Below are 21,808 nucleotides of genomic sequence, written 5' to 3' on the forward strand. Positions count from 1 at the left end.
AACAGGAGTTAACAGCCCCTTATAGTCCTCATCAGAACGGGTTAGCTGAACGCTGGAACAGGTTGCTTCAGGACTCAATAAGATCAATGCTGTGTGACTCCTCTTTAACACAAGGTTTCTGGGGAGAGTGTGTTCTGTATTCAGCTTACATTCAAAACAGAATATTCCATAAGGCCACTGGAATGTCTCCTTATCAGAAATTGTATGACAGAAAACCCAGATTAAAACATTTGATTAGGTTTGGAGCAGAATGCTGGGTACATGTTCCCAAAAATAAAAGGACAGGGAAGCTGCAAAGGAGAGCAGACAAAGGGTACATGCTGGGATTTGAAAACACGTATTACAGAATTTGGATGCCAAAACAAAGGTCTGTGGTGTTAAGCAGAAGCGTGCAAGCAATAGAGCAGGATTGGGAAGAGAAAACATATGTGGAGTTGGGAAACACTGAAGTTAGTAATGAACAAGAACAGGCAGATACAGTACCAATAAAACAAGAAGAAACAGGCAGCAGTAGTGAATCAAGTTCTAGCTCTGAGAGAGAAACAGAGGAATCGCCTGACACAGACACAGACACTAAGGCAGAAATACAACCACGCAGATCAGAGAGAACAACCAAAGGTATTCCACCTGTTAGATTTAAAATAAATTCCATTAAACATATAGACTTCAGTAACTGGAAAAAGTGGGATGATGGGAATCATGAAAAATAATTGCTGAAATAAATGTATGTAATAAAAATGATGCTGAGATTCTAATGAAATGTAATGGCTGTAAAACCAGATGATGCAAATGTAAATGACATGAAAAGAAGTGAAAATGTGAATCTGTAACATAATCTGAAATGTATTGTTGAAATGTGATATAATGTGTGAAATGCTAAGCAAGAAGGCTATGGAAAAAATAGGTGGGGGAATGTTGGCAAGTAAAGGGTTCCTGAGAGTATTTTTTCCATGGCAGAGTTACAAGACCAAGAAGCGCAGAGTCCGTGCAGAGCTCAAGGACAAGTAACCAAGGCAACCAGCTGGCCTTATCTATAAGACTTGGCAGATCTGGCCAGTTGGTGTGGGGGCAAGAGAAAGGAGAAAAGCGCTTGTATAGAGAGAGAGCTTGTACTGTATTCTAAAAACCTCTAATGTCAGTAAAAGTGACTCTTAAAACCTATGTCTTTTCTGGCTGAGTGATTCAACTGGGATCTAGCCTGTCACTATTCTGTTCTGCATCCTGGGCATCTGCTTGTGCCCGATCCAACATCCAACACAGCATACTGATGGCAGTGCACTCCAAAGCTCCAGATAACCGCACCCAACGGTTTCATGTAGATGTTGAACAGCATGGGGGACAGAACTGAGCACTGAGCAACCCCATACTGGAGAGTCCAGGGTGCTGAGCAATACTCCCCAAGCACCACCTTCTGGAGCCAACCTGCCAAGTAGGAGTGGAACCACTACCATGCAGTCCCTCCCACTCCCAACTCACCCAGTCGTCCCAGAAGGATACCACGGTTGATGGTATCGAAAACCACTGAGAAATCAAGGAGAATCAACAGAGTCACACTCCCCCTGTTTGTCTCCTGACAGAGGTCATCATACAGGGCAACCAAGGCTGTTTCCGTGCCAAAACTAGGCCTGAAACCTGACTGAAATGGATCCAGATAGTCTCATCCAACAGTGTCTGGAGCTGGCCTGCCACCACTCGTTCAAGGACCTTGCCCAGGAATGGAACATTTGCCACTGGCCTATAATTATTAAGATTAAGCTGTTTTTATCTTTGTAATGGGTAACCAGGGCCAGGGCCAGATTTTGGGGAGGCACTCTGCATGGGGCCACTGATAGACTCCCACCACCTTATCTTACTCTATATTGCTGCCATGCTTAGAATTTATAAATCTATGGCCTGAGGTAAATTAATCTGGGGTAAATTAAAATGCCAGGCAGACACTGCAGCTAGAATCCAAATTTTGTGCCTGTCTAAAAGCAGAAGTATTACCCACACTCTGCTAAAACCACCATCTGGGGTCCAGAGAGGAGGGTGATAAGTGGTGGCACAGTCAGGTTGGGCTGATGAGGAACCACCACCACCCCAAGTCACTGGGGCCCTTGGTCAGTGCCCAACCTGGCCAACTGCTGGTGCTGAGTCTGTGGGCAACCTCAAAATGCTGAGTCATCTCTTTAGAAAATCATATTAAAGTAAATTCAGGTGTTATGCTAATAGTGTGGTCACTGCAGAGACTACATATTTATAAAATGTGTGTGTCTGATATTTTATTTCTGTCTTTGAAAAGATCCTGTGTACTTTTTTGTATGAAGCCAATATAAAATATACAGTCTGATGTTCTTTTCTATAAATGCAATATATATACACATACACTATCTTTTGTTACCCTTGTTTGTTACATTTTTAGTTACTCTTTTCACCTGTTTACCTATTTACAGCCTTAGGGTGCAGAGGCAGACCCAAGAGAAGAGATTGTTAAACTATAATTTTAGATAGCTAATGAATAATAGATTGACCCAACCTTTATTACTCATGAAACTTAGTACTTTCTGGAGAAAAAAAACCTTATTAAACTTCCTGTGAACAAAGAAAGCTTTAAGAGTTATTCCAAGGCAATGAGGCACTATACCTCAGACACCTATATAAGTTAAAGATGATCCTGCTAATTAAGAAATTAAGAAGCATAAGTTGACATCTGAGGTCCCACAAGGAATTATTTTGCAACATGGAAAGCGGTGTGCAATATGGTCAGTCCACTGTTGCTCGTGCATCTTCAGAAGAGAAGGTAGTTCCCCCCCCTAAATATAGTTGTAAGTGTTTCATAGGCAAACCATAATTCATGGCACAGAAGTATTGTGTGCTATTGGAATTCAGTGACAGCTGTATGATACACATATGGCATCTAAGTGACATCCCCTCCATGAATTATGGCACCCTATTGTCATTAGAAAGCATCATTACTGTAAAGGGAAACACAATATTTTTTCTAGGGCGAGAAGACAGAGTACTAAATGCAGTGGAAATTAATCAATAATAATGTAGATATTCCCTACATGCTGTAAAGTCTTGTTCCTTTTAAGGCTGAAATCATTGCCTGCTTACTTGAACACAGTGAGTCTTACTTCTGAATAAACAGGTGCAAGTGTTTAGAAAAGAAATGTTAACAGTGCAAACCTCATCCCTAGCAATGTTTGAAAGACACTGTTCTTTTCAGTGGCCTTTAGCATCCAATGTATCCTGCGGGGCATCTTGTGTCAGATTTTATTGTTGTTTTTGCTGGATTTATTTCCTCCTTTAGTGTGGCAGGTCCTGCCCTGTGGAACTCCCTCTCAGGGAGGAGTCATTCCTTTCTACTTTTAGACATCTACTGAAAACTGTATTACTCAGACAGGCATTTGAAACATGGACTTATTTTTCCCAATTAGTTTTTATTAATGGTTTTATTGATGTTTCATTGATAGTACTGCAATTTTGCATGTTGTTTAGCACCCTGCTGTACTTTTTATGAAAAGTATCACCTTTAAATATTTAAATACATAAATAAAATTAGTGGTTATGGAATGAATTTTTTTAAACTTTACATACATTTGTACCCTCTCTAGGATGCACATCTAAATGTGGTGAGGGGGTTTGAGAGCACTGAAGAAGCTTAGAGCAATGCCATCAGGAGTCTGGACCAAAAGGCTAGACTCCTAGCAGGGTCACCCAAGGCGGAATGGTCAAAGCTGAGACAGCAGACTAAGATGCATCCAGACTCAGAGGAAGGCAATGGTAAACCACCTCTGAATACCTCTTACCACAAAAACCTTATGAACAGAGTATCCAAAATGCAACACGAGATAGTGCTGGAAGATGAGACCCCCAGGTCAGAAGGCACTCACAAAGCTACTGGGGAAGAACAAAGTACGAGTAGCGCTGTGACTAGTGACACAGCTGGGTCAAAGCCAAAAGGAAGCCCAGAGGCTGATGTACACAGATGCGAAAGGAGAGTCCAGAGTTGTACGACGCACACAATAGGAACATGGAATGTGAGAAGCATGAACCAGGGAAAGTTAGAAATTGTCAAGCAAGAAATGGAATGTATCAATATTACAATACTTGGTGTGAGTGAATTAAAATGGATGGGAATGGGACACTTTCAATCAGGCAACTACAAAATATTTTATGCAGAAAATGAGAAATTAAGAAGAAATGGGGTTGCTCTAATAATGAGGTGATGTAGCAAAAGCAATTAGGAGCTATAATTCAAGGTCTGAGCGAGTTATATCAATGAGATTAAATGGGAAACCTATCAACATAGCCATCATCCATGTCTATGCTCCAACAGAAAATGCAGAAGAAGAGGAAAGGGAGAGATTTTACACAGAAGTACAGGACAAATTGGTCACACACCAAAACAGGATGCTCTGGCAATCATGGGGGACTGGAATGCAAAAGTCAAGAACAGAGAAGAACTAGAAATTGTGAGAAAATGGGGCTTAGGAGTTAGAAATGAAGCATGAGAGAGACTTATTGAATTCTGTGAAGCCAATAATTTGTTTATTGCAAACACATTTTTTGAGGAACCGAAAAGACGACTGTACACGTGGACATCACCAAATGGGCAATATAGGAAGTAAATCGATTATATTATAATTGGTAGCAGAAGATGGAGAAGTTCCAGACTTTCTGCGAAAATAAGACCAGGAGCAGACTGTGGTACAGATAATGAACTGGTAATATTGAAAATCAGAGTAAAACTAAAGGAGAAGAATAAATCAATCATAATGCCAAATACAATTTAAATAACATCCCAGAAGAATTTAAAGTTCAAATAAGGAACAGATCTGAGGCTTTAAACCTAGCTGATAGAGAACCATAATAACTATGGAGTAAACTCAAAGACCTTATCAGGGAATAATGCAAAAAGACAATACCTCTCATTAAAAAGAAAGAAAGACCTCAATGGATGACTGAAGAAACTTTTAAAATGGTTAAAGAGAGAAGGAAAGCAAAAGCAAAAGGAGAGAGAAACACAGTTAGAACCCTGGATGCAATAATACAGCGACTAGTACGTAGGGACAAAGAGAACTACTACAATAATTATTGTACAGAAATAGAAGAGGATAATAAAAAAAGGTAGAACAAAAGCCCTATTCCAAAAGATTAGAGAAATCAAAGGGAAATTTACACCACATCCAAGAATGTTGAATAGTCAACAGAGGGACATACTGAATGACCGAGATAAAATAAAAGGAAGATGGAAGCAATACACTGAAGAATTATATAAATGAGATGCAATTCATTCACAGAGGAACTGTATGAAGAAGAACCAGAAATTTTAGAATGTGAGGTGAAAGGTGCACTTAAAATACTTGGAAGAAACAAATCACCAGGAATAGATGACATACCAATAGAGTTGCTGAGATAGAATCTGTCCAAATTTTGACAAAAATTTGTCAACAAATATGGAAAACAAAACAATGGCCCACAGACTGGAAATGCTCAATATACATCCCAATTCCAATGAAAGAGGATCCCAGGGAATGCAGTAATTATCAAACTATTGCCTTAATATCCCATGCAAGGAAAGTAATGCTCAAAATTCTACAACAAAGGCTCTTACCCTATATGGAGCAAGAAATGCCAGATGTCCAAGCTGGATTTAGAAAGGGAAGAGGTACAAGAGATCATATTGCAAGCATACATTGGATAATGGAACAGACCAAGGAATTTCAGAAGAAAATCACTCTGTGCTTTATAGATTACAGCGAAGCCTTTCACTCTGTAGATCATGAAAAACTATGGAATGCTTTAAAAGAAATGGGGGTGCCACAGCATCTGATTGTCCTGATGTGCAACCTATGCTCTGGACAAGAGGCTACTGTAAGGACAGAATATGGAGAAACCGATTGGTTCTCCATCGGGAAGGGTGTATTTTAATCGATTGGTTCTCCATCAACAGGGGTGTATTTTATCACCCTATTTGTTTAATCTATATGCAGAACATATCATACAGAAAGCGGGATTGGACCAAGATGAAGGAGGAGTCAAAATTAGAGGGAGAAATATGAATAATTTAATATATGCAGACAATATCATACTACTAGTAGAAACTAGTAATTATCTGAACTGAATGCTGATGAAAGTTGAAGAGGGAAGCACAAAAGCAGGACTACAGCTGAATGTCAAGAAGACTAAAGTAATAACAGAAGATTTATGTAACTCAAAAGATGATAATGAGAACATTGAACTTGTCAAGGATTGTCTATGCAATCATTAACCAAAATGGAGACAATAGTCAAGAAATTAGAAGAAGGCTAGGACTGGGGAGGGCAGCTATGAGAGAATTAGAAAAGATCCTCAAATGCAAAGATGTGTCATTGAACACCAAAGTCAGGATCATTCAGGTCATGATATTCCTGATCGCTATGTATAGATGTGAAAGTTGAACAGTGAAAAAAGCAGATAAGAGAAAAATCAAATGTGGTTTTGGAGGAGAGTTTTGCAGATACCATGGACCGCAAAAAAAAAGACAAATAATTGGGTGTTAGAACAAATTAAACCAGAACTATCACTAGCAGCTAAAATAATGAAACTGAGGTTATCATACTTTGGACACATAATGAGAAGACATGATTCACTTGAAAAGACAATACAGAAAAACAGACTGGAGTAGAAAAATAGGAAGGCCAAACAAGAGATGGATTGATTCCATAAATGAAGCCACAGACCTGAACTTACAAGATCTGAACAGGGTGGCATGACAGATGCTATTGGAGGTCACTAATTCATAGGGTCACTGTAAATTGTAATTGACCTGAAGATACATAACACACACACACATTTGTAAGGTGTTGTAATTTTGTAAGATGTAATTGTAGATACAGTTGTAAGCCTCTTTGTGCAGAATTCTTGAAAGCAGGAAAATTTAAATTTATTAAATAAATGTTTTTAAATTGCTTTATTCTTCAAGAAACAATAGATTAGGAATACGTAAATCTCAATCACAGTTTCTCTCAGTTTCTTATTTTTCCAGTCTTAAACTGAGTTCTCCAGATTTCTGTGTCAGTTTGTGACATGGCTACGTGGCTAGAGAACTGTATTGCCAAATTCAGAAAAGTGCAGATTTTGACTGATGCTCTGTTTCAGTTCTCATATTGTTTCAGAAAGTGTGAATTAGGTCGGTTTGCCTTTAAATGTAAACTGAATTTAATTTCTCCCCCATCTCTATAGGAGATGCCTGTGTATTTCACCCTTTTCTTTTCAAAAGCAGAGAATTTTCTTTTCTACTTTTCTTGTTCTGGAACAAGGTGAGAGCTATTCTTGCTTCCAAACAACCCTAGCGCTCAGGATGAGCCAGACTACAGCAAAGGTATTCATTTGGTATTCATGCTGTACCTCCAGAAACAGAAATTAAGGATATTACATTTTCCCATTTCACTGTAATACCTGGAAAATTCTGATCAATATACTTTGAACCTTGTGTGTGGGTGATGTGATATTTTCCTCACTGGTATTCTTTATTCTATTTCTATAGTTCGGCAAAAGTCAAAATTATGCTACTGGTTAGACAATTGATCCTTCATTAAAATGTAATCTAAGACAAGTGCTTCTGTGAAAAAGTCAAAGAAACTGTTGAGCTCAACTTCATCCTTTTGGGGGAGGGGGTTGAAATTCACCTCAACTATATTCTGATTAATGTGTCTTTTCAGAAGAATGACCAGTTCCTGCAACAGTATATTCTAGGGCTGAATCAAAAATCCCTCCCTACGTCACAGTTCCGTTTATCATGGAGAGGTGGTTGTGAGGGGGGGGGGGATTCTATGACTTTTTTTTGGCAGGGAGTGCTTATTGGGAAAGTGGGTAGAAGCAGCAACAGTTTCCCCCTTCTTAAGTGTTGTCGCCAATGGAGGACACCATGTTTTTTGCCAGAGCTTGGAAAAGTTACTTTTTTGAACTACAACTCCCATCAGCCCAATCTAGTGGCCATGCTGGCTGGGGCTGATGGGAGTTGTCATTTTAAAAAGTAACTTTTCCAAGCTCTGTTTTTTGCCCCAACAATGCCTCTGGAACTACAGTATGTCAGGATGCATCGTCATTCCAAATAATGCATTATGTGGGAACATGCTAGGCCACTGAGGTACTCCGTCACAGTGTGCAGTGATGGCTCAATTGACTGGCAAAAAAGCTACCCCCCATTTTCTCAACCAGTCTCCCCACCAACCAAAATGTTCACAGTTTTCCATCCTTCATTCCCCCCCTCAATTTTTTCAGAGAAAAATCTCTCTGAAAAATGTTTTGCTAAGCTTTAATATATGAGAACCGAAACACAGCCGTCTTTCAAAATTCACACTTATCCACATTTTGTGATGCTGTTCTCCAACCAACCATTGCTTACCAAAATGCATACGTTAGGGGAAAGTGTGCATAAGAATGAATATATTAGTAAAAATAGCATACAAATGTGCATTATATTGGGATAAATTGCTTGCAATAATGTGTACATTAGTCAAAACTGCATACAAAAATTATTAGGAGAACTTCACACTAAAATGCTGAAGAATTTTCATGAGGATTTCTTTTAAAGATGCAAATGGCAGCAGAAATGTGGAGAAATGAATTTATGATTGGAGAACTGAAACTGACGAATCTTTCCATCCCTACTTCCAGGTAAGCGCTGGATTGCCATCTTACAGTGCATCCTAACCATGTCTACTAAAGAAATAGGTCCTGTTGAATTCAATGAGGCTACTCCCAAGTGAGTGAGGATAGGTTTGCTGCCTTAATTGTTTACAGTATAAGCCTATGAATGTTTACCCAGAAGTCAATCCAACTGTGTTCAGTCCATATTATTCCTTATTAAGTGTGTATAGGATTGCAACCTAAGAGACACACCATAATACAAAGGCAGTCTTGCCAAGTAAATGGCTTAAGAGCAACACTAATACCCTGCTGGAGTTCTTGACAAACCCCATATACTCTTGCATGACTCCCCTTCACAACAGAGTTCTTTCAACAAACCATCACTGCAACAGTGGCAGGAGGTGCGAGATTACAGCAGCAGCTGGGGGAACTGCTCAACACATCGTGGACATTGAAGAATAGATGAAATACGACTTCCCAGGAGGATCCCTCCGCCTGTGCAGCCTCTGAGACGGGCTCCCGTGTTGGATGAAACTTTTTCAGTTTTAAATCCAGTCAGAAGGGTCTTTTTTGACTGGGGATAATTTCTTCCGGATAAGGAAGAAACGTGAGATTTCCCACACAGCTTTGTTGTGATTGTTGGAACTGGAATTCGTCAGAATTGTCTGTGAAAGAAGGTCTTCCAGCAGCTCGGACGGAGCGAGGATTTCTAGCTAGCTCAGCTGAATAAGTGACCCTTTTTTTTTTCTTTAAAGAAAAACGGACTAACAGGCAAGCATTCTCCTGTCTACGCTTATTACTTTCTTATCTATACAGCTAAAGAGATTTGTCAAAGAACCAGCAATTAAGAAAACCTGGGTGAGTCAAAACTTTCCTTCTCTTTTACTCACGGAACTAAGGGGGAAGAAAATAAAAATAGCCTATCTTTTTTTTATTGCAAAAAGCTGACATGGAAAATAGCATTATAAAGATTACAACGGATGAGGGGTTTCTGATTGGAAGAGAAAAGAAAAATCTTTTTGATTTATAAGACTTTTGTGTAATATATGTCTGGGACTATTTTTTTCTGATCTACTTTTTTTTTTGACGAATCTGCTCATTCTTTCTGCTACTAGTTATTTGGACGCTGTGAACTAAAGCTGTTTTTGCACTTCTGGGCATATAAGAGATAAGGGCTGTCTAGAGTGTGACGCCAGTTGGTTTGAAAGATTAACTCCTTTGTAACTGGATAAAGAAATAAACTGCTCTTTGCTTGGGACATTGAAAATTGAAGAAGTTTTGTTCCTTTGGCTTTAAGAATGACAATTAAGAAGATCATGGGTGTACAAGAAGGGACTTTATCTTTAGACATGTTCCAGAAAATAATGAATGGGATTAAGTCAATAAAACAAGAACTGAGAAATAATAGTCAAGCGTTGAGAATTGAATTTGACGAAATGAGACAGGAGCTGAAAGAAATTCAGGATTCTATGAGAAAGGAGAATAAAGATAGATCTGGAAAACCAAAAAAGGATGAAAGAGAAATTAAAGGCAAGATTCAAACTATGGAGATTGGATTAAATATGGACATGGAAAAAGATTTGGATTTCCTGGCTGTGATGGATCCTGGAGACAAATATTACGGTTTGGAACTCAGCGCTGTCCCTGAAGGAATTGAAGAGACTGGAGATAAAGATATTATCGGTTCAAAAAAATTCCTGGACTGGAAGGATTTGATGGAACTTGAAATGGAGAAAGTTAACAGAATTAATCCCTGTTTTGTGTCAATGGAAAAATCTTCAAGAGATATGCTAGTGTATCATGTAAAAAAGAGGAACAGAGATGCGGCTTTGCAACAATACTTCAGTGATACGTTCGGAATTGATGGCAAGAAAATATCTGTGATAAAGGAAATTCCTATCAGACTCTTATTATATGACTATGACAGCAAGATTATTGGGTGCATAAAGATGGAAGATGGAAGATGGAACCAATACGGATAATGGAAGAAGAGCGATTTGAAATTATTGGACTTAGTAGACTTGATGAGTTGGATTAATTGACATGTTTATCTAGAAAAAAAAATTGATGGACATATATCTCAAAGATTGGAAACTTCTCTTTGACTTTTTGTGGAAGAATAAAATGATATGATGTTAATGAGATTTGAAACCAATTAAGATAACCGCTGGAGGAAGGTGATTTTATAATCTATTAAGAGACAGGCTTGTTATATATTATAGATTTATAGCTGAACTACGACAAATCGGAAGTCAATATTTTTATATATTTTTTCTTTTTTTATTGTATTAGTTATTGATTTGTGTTTTTTCTTTTTGTATTGTTTTGGTTTTGAAAATTTGATTAAAAATTAATTGAAAGAAAAAAAAGAATAGGTGAAATACACTTATTTTATAAGGTTGGAGGAACCAAGAAATCCTTAGACTTTTTAAATAAATGGGAGTGCTATTATGATCTTGATTTTAATACTATAAAAATATGGTCTGGCTTTTAAAAATATTTTATTTATGATTTGATTGAATTGTGGGTTGTTTTACATTTTTTATTTTTGGTTTTTATTTTTATCTGCCTTGAATTTCTGACAGACAGACAGACAGACAGACAGACAGACAGACAGACAGACAGACAGACAGACAGACAGACAGACAGACAGACAGATAGATAAGGGCTGTGCAACCAATCTGGTCAAAGCACGTATTAAAAACTAAATTTGCCAGATTTGGGCCGATTTGGGCTTTGGCTGGAGTAGGTTGAGACAGACCTAGATTGCAAGTTGCAGGTTGAATCTCCTTCTCACCTCACCTCCTGACCACATGTTTAATTAATGGTTAAAACCCTGATTAAACGTTAGGGATGGGCCCCATTTTTTTCAGGCCCCAGGTCAGGTCAGGTCTGGATTGTCCCAAGTCAGATTGGGGCCAATCCGAAACAGCAGATTGCGCCCTGGATTTGGGGGGGGAATACATAGCCGTAATATTTGAAATGACATTTTCAAAAAATAATGTGAAAAATTCTCTTTCAGATATTTTATTATTGTTGTTATTACTATATCCTGCCCTTCCTCCTAGAAGGAGCCCAGGGCGGCAAACAAAACACTAAAAACACTCTAAATCATCTTAAAAACAGACTTTAAAATAAATTAAAGAAAAACATCTTTAAAAACATCTTAAATAAAAGAGTTTTTAAACATCTTAAAAAGCAATTCAGACACAGACTGGGATATGGTCTCTGCTTAAAAGGCTTGTTGAAAGAGGAAGGTCTTCAGTAGGTGCTGAAAAGATGGTGCCTTTCTAATATTTAAGGGGAGTGAATTCCAAAGGGTAGGTGCCACTACTCTAAAGGTCTGCTTCCTGTGTTGTGTAGCATGGACCTCCTGATAAGATGGTATCTGCAGGAGGCCCTCACCTGTAGAGCGCAGTGATCAACTGGGTATATAAGGGCTAAGATGATTTTTCAGGTATCCTTGTCCCAAGCTGTAAAGAGGTTTGTACACCACAACCAAAACCTTAAACTTGGCTCGGGAGCTAATGGACGGGGTGACATGTTGGCGATACCCTGCCCCAGTGAGCAGTCGTGCTGCCAAATTTTGTACCAGTTGCAGCTTCCGGACCAACCTCAAGGGCAGCCCCATTAAGAGCACATTATAGTAATGTAGCCTGGAGGTTACCAAAGCATAGACAACAGTGATCAGGCTATCCCGGTCCAGAAATGGCCGCAGCTGTCTTACCAGCTGAACCTGGTAAAAGGCACTCCACCCACTGAATCACCTGGGCATCTAGTGACGAGGATGGATCCAGGAGCACTCCAAGACTACAAACTGCTCTTTCAGAGGGATTATGACCCCATCCAAAGCAGGCAATTGATCAATTATCCAAACCTGGGAACCACCAACCCACAGCGTGTCTGTCTTGCTAGGATTCGGGTTACTGGCCATCATCCAGCCCACCACCAAGTCCAGGCACCAGTCCAGAGCCTGCACAGCCTCTTCTGATTCAGATGTTACAGAGAAATAGAGCTGGATATCATCAGTGTACTGCTGACACCTCACCCCAAATTTCCTGATGACTACTCCCAAGGAATTCATATAGATGTTAAACATCATCGGGGACAAAATGTGGTACCCTGTGGCAACCTACAGCACAACTGCCAGGGGGTGAAAGACAATCACCCAATGCTATTCTCTGAAAATGACCCTGGAGGTATGATCAGAACCACTATAAAACAGTGCCTCCAATACCCATCTCACTAAGTTGGCTCAGAAGGATGCCTTGATGAATGGTATCAAAAACTGCCAAGAGATCAAGTAAGAATAACAGGGGCACATTCCCCCTGCCCTTCACCTGATAAAGGTTATCCATCAGGGCAACCAAGGCTCATTCAGTCCCATAACCAGGTCTGAACCCAGACTGGGATGAGTCAAGATAATCTGTTTCATCCAAGAGTACTTGCAATTGCTGCTCCACAACCCTCTCGATCACTTACCCTATAAATGGGGTATTTGCGACTGGGCACTAGTTATCACAAACCAACAGGTCTAGGGTGGGCTTTTTTTTTTTTTTACAATAATTTTTATTCAAATTTTCATAAAACATACAAAACAAAATCATAAAACATTCAAAGACAAAAAACAAAACAAAACAAAAATAATTAAACAAAAAAAATAAAATATTGACTTCCCATTTGTCACAGATCAAATCAGTTATAGGTCTACAATATATAACAATCCTGTCTCTTAAATCATATTATAAAATCACTTTCCTCCAGTAGTTATCTTAATTAATCATCAAATCTCATAAACATTACTTTATTCTTTCCACAAAAAGTCAAAGAGAGGTTTCAATTCTTTAAGAAATATATCTATCAATTTTTCTCCAAATAAACATGTCGATTAATCCATCTCGTTAATAATTATAATAATCTTGTTGTCATAACCATAGTCCAAATAAACATATCGATTAATCCATCTCATCAAAATCTGTTAGGTCCAATAATTTCAATAGCCATTATTCCATTATCCCTATTAGTTCCATTTTCCATCTTCAATAGTCCTGTTAAGTCCAGTAATTTCAGTGTCCAATCTTCCATTATCAGTATTCCATAATAATCTTGCTGTCGTAGCCATAGTCATATAATAAGAGTCTGATGGGAATTTCCTCTATCCCAAATATTTTCTTGCCATCCATTCTGAATAAGTTGCTGAAATACTGTTGTAAAGTCATATCTCTGTTCTTCTTTTTTACAAAATACACTGGCTCATCTCTTGAGAGTTTTTCCATTGTCACATGGCTGCAGTTAATTCCATAGATTTTCTCTATATCAAACTCCATCACGTCATTCCAGTCCAGAAGATTATCCAAGCCATTGATAACTTTATCTCTAATATCTTCATTAATTTCTTCAGAGATAACGTTAAATTCCAAACAGTAGATTTTATTTCTAAAATCCATAAACTCCAGATCTTTTTCCAATTCCACATTTGTTCCAATCTCCAGGGCTTGTATCTTCCCTTTATTTTTTCTTTTCTCATCTCTGATCTCATTCTCCTCTCTCACAGGATCCCCTATTTCTTTAATCTCCTGCGTCATTTTGCTCAGTTCAATTTTCAGCTCCTTACTACCCTGTTGCAGGGTTTGTTTCGTTATCTCAATCTCATCCATTATTTTCTGAAACATAGTTACTTCCAGATTCTCAGCCACTTTCTTGATTGCCATTTTTAAAACCACGAAAACAAAGCAAAACAAAAATAAAGAAGAACCACTTCTTATTTCAGCAACAATTGGGTTAATATTCCAGGCTTGATGACATCACAGTATAAACAGAGCAGCCTGCCTTATCTCTCTATGTTCAAGAATGCAAAACAAATTTAGTTCCCAGCATCAAAACAGTTAGTGGCGTCGTGAAGAAGCAGATTCGTCAAAATAAAATAGACCAAAAAGAGAATAGTCCCAGACAATATAATATTCCTCGGAATAGAAATCAGGAATAGAAATCCCTCTTCTGTTTATATCTTTAGAATGCACTTCCAGGACAGCTTTTTGCGACAGAAACAGAGATAAGCTGTTAATTTCGTGAATAACAGAGAAGAGTTATAGCTCACCCAGAAGTTCTTTAAAGCTGATTCATTTGACAAATCTCCTTTTGCTGCAACAATTTAAACCAAGTAAAAAAAATAATAGAAAGAAGGGTGCTTGCCTGTTAGTCCGTTCTCTCTTTAAAGAAAAGATAAACGTATCGCTTAAATAGATAGAGCTTGTTCGGAAGTCCGTCCGGCATTGTTGGCTGGACCTTATCTCATAAATTAATGAAATCCAGTCCTCCCAACAAAAACAGGCTTTTGAGGTTGATCTCTACGTTTCTCCCTGCCCGGGAGAAATTTCATCAGTCAAAAAAAAATGTTCTGACTGATTTATATCTGAATAAGCTTCTTTTGAGGCGGGAGCCCGTCCCAAAAGCAGGCACAAGCGAAGTCACCCTTCCCAGAAGTCTAGGGTGGGCTTTTTCAGGAGCTGTGGATCGCTGCTGTTTTGGGTGGCTTGGACTACTGCCTACTGCAAAAACATGTTGGCAATACCTGGATTGGTCATACCCCCTTTGCAAGCTTTAATAAGCCAAGAAAGACAAGAGTTGAGGGGACACATTGCTGGTTGCATTGTCACAAGCACCTTGTCCATGTAATCAGGCTGCATTAACTGAAACTAATCCCAAGAAATTACAGCAGATGTTGCACTGGACAACTTACTGGAGACTAGGGTATCAAGGTCAAGATAGGGCATCAAGATCGCTATGGTGAGCAACTATATCCTCAGAGTGCCTTGCAAACAATTCTCTGAAAGATCTAAAACTCCATTTCCTAGAGTTCATGTCAACAGACCCCTGACAATATGAAAAAGCTCTACTGGAGGCTACTTGAGGATGCGATGGAGGCAGAGAAGTGGGCCTTCTTCGCTGCCCTCACCACCACACAGTAGGCACAGTTATGATGTTTTACTTGTGCCCAATCAACCTCACAGCACGTCTTTTGCCACTGGCGCTCTAGCTATCATTTGGTCTGTTTCATTGCCCTTACATCACTGGTGTACCAAGGTGCAAACTGGAGTCCACAATGCCAGAGATGGCGCTCAGAGGCAACCATATTAAGAGATTGACGTATCTCGTTGTTCCACAGCATAAGGGCTTCAACAGAGTCACCTGCTTTATCTTTTGGGAACTTCCTCAGGGCATCCAGGAATCCTGTAGATTCCATTAGTCTCTGGGGATTGACCATATTAATCTGTTCACCATCCCTGCAGGGGAGGATTGGAGCCATATGTCTAAATTTCACCTGGTCTGACCATGACAAGGGGGTGACATCCACCCCTTCATCTCCAGACAACCCCTTCCTCCACTGGGAGCAAAAACCACATTGCAGGTGTGCCCTGCCCTATGTGTTGGGCCAGTGGCAACTTGAGACAGCCCAATGGTCATCATGGAGACCTCTGCCAGCTCAGTCAAAGAAGCTGTTGGGCAGAAGGGTGGATGGTACACCAGCAGCAACCCTAGTTGACTGTCTCCTTGGCCCAACACCAGGTACAGGACCTCACACCAAGTTCTAAGATACAGTGGTTTCCTGGTGACAGAGACAGACTTTCTGTAGACCACAGCAACCCCTCCCCACCATCCCTGCAGCCTGTGCTGGTGCTGCACTGAGTATCCAGGTGGGCAAAGCTGGGTCAGATCAACTCCTCACAGTTCACCCACCCAGATGTCGGTAATACACACCAAATCGGCACTCTCATCCATGATCAAATCATGGATGAGTGTGGTCTTATTGTGTACCAATCTGGCATTAACAACAGCATACACAGTTGCTAAATCTTAACAATCTGTCCATTTCAGTTTTGCTCCGTTTCTCTTTTTTCCCCCAATCTTAAATTCAGTTCTCTACATTTCTGTATCCGTTGGCAGTTTAGTCAACGTTTCAGTGCAAATGTCTCCTAATATACACATTTCACCTCTCTCCCTATGTGGAAAACACAGCTCATTCATTCAGAAATACATTTTGCTCCTTCTGTGCCCCTCGACCATTATTTCCTGATACCACAACTGCACACGGCTCCAGCTATGGGGATAATTGTACATAATGCTATTCAAACAACAACAAAACCCGTGGGTTATATCCAACTACATTTTTCTCATAGTAGACCCATTACAATAAATGAGCCTAAGTTCATCTGGCCATTAATTTCAATTAGTCTACTCTGAGTAGGACTAGCATTGAATACTACCCTGTAAATGTAGGGATTTTTGTAAAAAAAAAAAAACCTCTTGCATATAATTTATATATACAAAGAGGCAACATGATGAGCCTGCTTTTCCTACTTTCAGATGTTAGAAGGTAAAGACTGGTTTACACATTACCTTGGAGACCTTTATCACTCACAAATACAATCAATTTGCATGAGTTGAAGCAGTTTTCATGATCTCTGATTGGAACAAGTAGTAAAGATCTAAAGTTTGCTCTAGTAGTCTCCAGAGTAATTCACATTATCAACCATCACAGAGCAAAAATTGAATTTTGATATCTTTTCCTTCTCAGGTCTTGAACATGCAAAGAACAAAGAAACCAACAAATGAAAAAAGATCAAGCAGGTTTGTCAAGGAGCCAGTCTTTGAGTAAGAGGCATCAGTGTGCAGGTGCCTTCACCATAGAGCACTCAGAAACATGTGTGACAATTTATATAGGTCATTGTTGATTATGTAGGGATGTATAGAGGTTTTGCCACAGATGCAGATGATAAGCATATGTAAAGCAGCCTTATGTCTTGTTGAACTGCCAAGTCTGGAGTGCAGAAAAACATCGCATACAGAAGCATGGTTTCAAATGCCTGAGAAAGTTTGCAGAAATATCCTAGATGTGGCAGATCTAGGTTACTCTGCTAGGCTATTTTGGTTTCTCTCTAAATGTGGGGAACTGTAGGTATGCAAAAACTTCAGTCTGCAACAATCATGGGTACTACTCCAACTCTTGTCATAGGCTGGAAGTCTGGTCTCTAAGATATACAAACACACCAAAGATACAGTTTTTCGCTGCAAAATTCTGACCACAAATAAACCACAAGGTAAATGCGTGCTATGTTGCAGATTAAGATAATGCCTACTGCATGTATATTGAATTCATACTGTGTAAGCAGCACGAGGCTTAGTGGATTTTAACAAAACAGCATTTTATGTGATTGATGTTTGTGATAGTGAAAGTGATGTGGGATGCTGTGATGTTGCAGGGTGCTCTTTGGAGAGTTTTGTTCCCCCTTCAACCTAGTATCACTACAATCAACCAATCAAATGGGTATCTAGCTGTCCCAGCTTTTCCATTAGAATAAAACCCACCCTAAAATAGCCCAATTAATGCTAGCTACCACCATCTAATGAGTTAACTGAGTAGTAGGATTCCTAAGAATTATAAATGGAAAGATCTCAAGAAGGGTACCAAATCACCATTCTGACAATTCCCAGTATTTTCCCATCCAACTCTCCCTGGACTTGACTTGCACAGGCTGAGAAAAGATAGGTTAGAATTCCCCTAGACCAGCTGCAATTAACCAAAAGTTGCCATAAGGTTAGGTTTATTAATCACAGTAAATTAAATGAAGAAAATGCTGGTTCTAATTCATAACACATACCCTAGCTGGTAATACAATAGAACAGGTATGTCATATCTTACATGCCACAGAGGGTCCAAGGTAAGAAATCATACTAACGTTCAGAACCAAAACTTCATCTCTTTCCACCTTACTGGCAGAGGATTCAGCTTGGCCACCAGGGAGCAGAGATAGCTAACTCCAACTATAATTCTTAGCACAAGAATTGATTGTTCATTTATAGGTCTGTGCCTGTGAATTTGATGGAATCAGTGGAATGATCTGCTTCCAGATGTGGGGGCAGATAAAACAGAGGACAGCCTGTGGTTGCCAACTGAATTCGGGGGAGGAAGATTAGAGGGCAAACTGGGGTTGTAGAAAAACAAAATGCTAGAACAGACCTATAACTGTATATGTATGTATGTATGTATGTATGTATGTATAAAAACACAAATTAATTTCTTGCATACCAACTCTCTATGGCAGATGCCAAGTCACTTCTTGGCATAAAACACAATAAAAAGTTGTATCATGTCTTGATTTTGGAAACTGGCAGCACTGATAACCAGCTATCATCAAGGACTCCCAGGAATTTTGCTTTCCCTGTCAGGTATATATCTTTAGGTGAATAATTGGAGGGGGAGTTGCATTGCCAACCACTGATAGGAAAGTGGAATAATTGATTGTGAAAACTGACTGACAACGAAATTATGCACATGGGTGATCCAACAAATCCTGAAAGAAATGTTATAGTACCTGTAATAGTGCACTTGGTAATAAATATACATTAAAGCAAATATTTGTTGGGCTAGTTTAGGTGGAGCTTAATAAGGGGTTCCCTATTATCTATGGACTTGTCCACACTAGATCAAAATGTGGATTTGCATCTGCCTCTCTCCCCATTAATTTAGGGGCATTCACATGATGTCCTAGTGTTGTCCCAGACCTTTCCCCCTTTAAATGCAGGGTTTTTCAGTCCATGTAAAGACAGAAATGGCCAGGGAATGCATGCTAATGCTGAATCCTACAAAGAGGGATGGACACCTTGCTCCAGTTTTGCCCCAGTTCTCTTTCAGCAACTCCTCTTTCACTGCCTTTTCTTCATTTTACTTTAGTAAATGATTACATAAACGTCTGTCAGCAGGCTGCTTTTGTGTGTGCATGGGTAAATCAAGAGCAGAAATAGCTTGTGCGCTAATTAGTTAATAGGGATTTTAAAAAAGGAAAGATTTAAATTGGCTGCTCGGAAAGTGAAAAAGGAGGTAACATACCTATCTGAGCTCTGGCCATGGCTAACAACTGGCTGATTTAAATCCCCCAGCTTTCTTTTTTTTATATTGAAAACATTAACTAATTTGTGCACAATTGTCATTCAGTGAGGAATGTGGATAAGCCCTTTCTTTTAATAAGGGATGGGATCTATTGGCCGGTGCCAGTTTGAAAGGCTGGTATCGATTCAGGTTCGTTCTTTGTCCACTAGCCACTGCTTTTACTGATCTGTTTTTCCCCCTTGCAAAAAAATATTCATTTTAATATTGATAATTTTAAAGGAATTAACAATAATTTTAAAGGAAAATAATATTAAAGGAAATATAGCTATTTTGAAAGGAAACATTGATAAATGAAATATTGATAAAATTGTTGTTCTTAATATCAATATTTTAGAGGTGGACTTTTAAAAAAAAATCTGTTTCAAAAATAGCTGCAGAAAATCACTACATAAAAATCCAAACCACAACAATAGAGAATAAGGAAATTAATGGAAAATTTGGTACCAAATCCGAATTGAGAGGAATTCTAGCACATTCCTATTGTACTTTCAACTTACCATTTATTAGAAGTTTGAAAAGTTATTATGATGAAATATGGCCAGCAGAAATGGGAAAGGGTGTCTACAGGGAGGGGAAGGGGTGGAGTGGTTTGTCAGTGACCTGTAGTAACAATTCATAGACCTCCCCCTCACCCCCAGAAATATTTCTGCAGACACTTTTGTAAGCAGGAAGATAGATGGGTGGGCTGGTAACCATGGAGATAAAACCATGGAATTAAAACTGTTAAAATGTCTTTTCCCCATAACCTGCCCTCGCTCAAGAGGGTGAAAAACAGCTGGTTAGAAGAAACTGGGAGAGGGGGACATGAAACTGGAAAAAAGGGGTATACAGCTGGGAAAAGGGGAAGCAGGAGACAGACCCACTCACACTCATCACCCTTCCTAAAACCTAAGAGGTGTGTGTATAGAAACAAGATAAAGGGTGTCACAGCTGCTACTAAAGCAACAGTACTTTTCATCTGTAAGGAGGAGCAGGAGGCAGAGAAACAACACAGTGCTTTTTCCCTCAGAGCCAACCACCCTGCAGCCCTTTCCTTTCCTTTCCATCCAGCCAGAGCTGCAAGCGCAACCCTCTTTTCCTCTGTCTTTCCCACATAAAAGTTGTCATCAGAATAGGCAGAGCTTGGAAAAGTTACTTTTTTGAACTGCAACACCCATTAGCCTAATCCAGTGGCCATGCTGGCTGGGGATCATGGGAGTTGTAGTTTTAAAAAGTAACTTTTCCATGCTCTGAGAATAGGGTTACCAACTGTACTCTTTTAAGAGTACATGTATTCTTTTAGAGATGGTGCAACAGCATACTCTTACTTTTCACTTATCGAAGCCAAATGTACTCTTTTTGAAATGACAAAATGATGGTAACCCTACATTCAGAATCAAGTTTGCAATCTCTCTCTCTCTCTCTCTCTCTCTCTCTCTCTCTCTCTCTCACACACACACACACACACACACACACACACACACACACACACACAGACTCTTGCCTTTTTTTAAAAAGAAACCATACAATAATACTTTGTGCACAAATGTCATTTTGAAAATAGAACCATAGAATAATAGAGTTGGAAGGGGCCTACAAGGCTATCAAGTCCAACCCCCTGCTCAATGCAGGAATCCAAATTCAAGCATACCCTGATAGGTGGCTCTGCAGCTGCATCTTGAATGCTTCCAGTGTTTGAAGAGCCCACCACTTCCCTAGGTCATTGGTTTCATTGTTGTACCAATCTAACAGTTAAGAAGCTTTTCCTGATGTTCAGCCAAAATCTGGCTTCCTGTAACTTGAGCCTGTTACTACTTGTATGTGACATCTTCATATAGCACAACAGCACAAATAACAGGGAACAGTGACAGATACAGGGCCTCACTGGTTTCTGCAGTAACAATGTCAAAGGTAATAGTCTTGGATGTTTTTATTTCTTTTCTGCAAAGTATGTAGTGAGGAAGTGTGACTACTAGATGTGTATAGGTACATTCCCATGAACCTGTCACAATTTTCTTCTAGAACACTATAGGAAGAAGAACACTTTGGAAATGGCCTTTTTCCTATTCCTTACATGCATGTCCAGACAGCAAGAGGAAGGTGAGAGGGGTCAATTAGGAGGAGGGGGGGAGCAAGAAGATATAGTCCTTATCTCAGTGAGAAAAGGAATAGTCAATATGTATGTGCAGGACCCAGTTCGAACTGGTCTACAAAGTGCAACATGCATACGGGTGAGCAAAATCTGAACCAGAAAATTGTGGA

The sequence above is a fragment of the Rhineura floridana genome, chromosome 10 (assembly GCF_030035675.1).
Source record: "Rhineura floridana isolate rRhiFlo1 chromosome 10, rRhiFlo1.hap2, whole genome shotgun sequence".
Classification (NCBI taxonomy): Eukaryota; Metazoa; Chordata; class Lepidosauria; order Squamata; family Rhineuridae; genus Rhineura; species Rhineura floridana.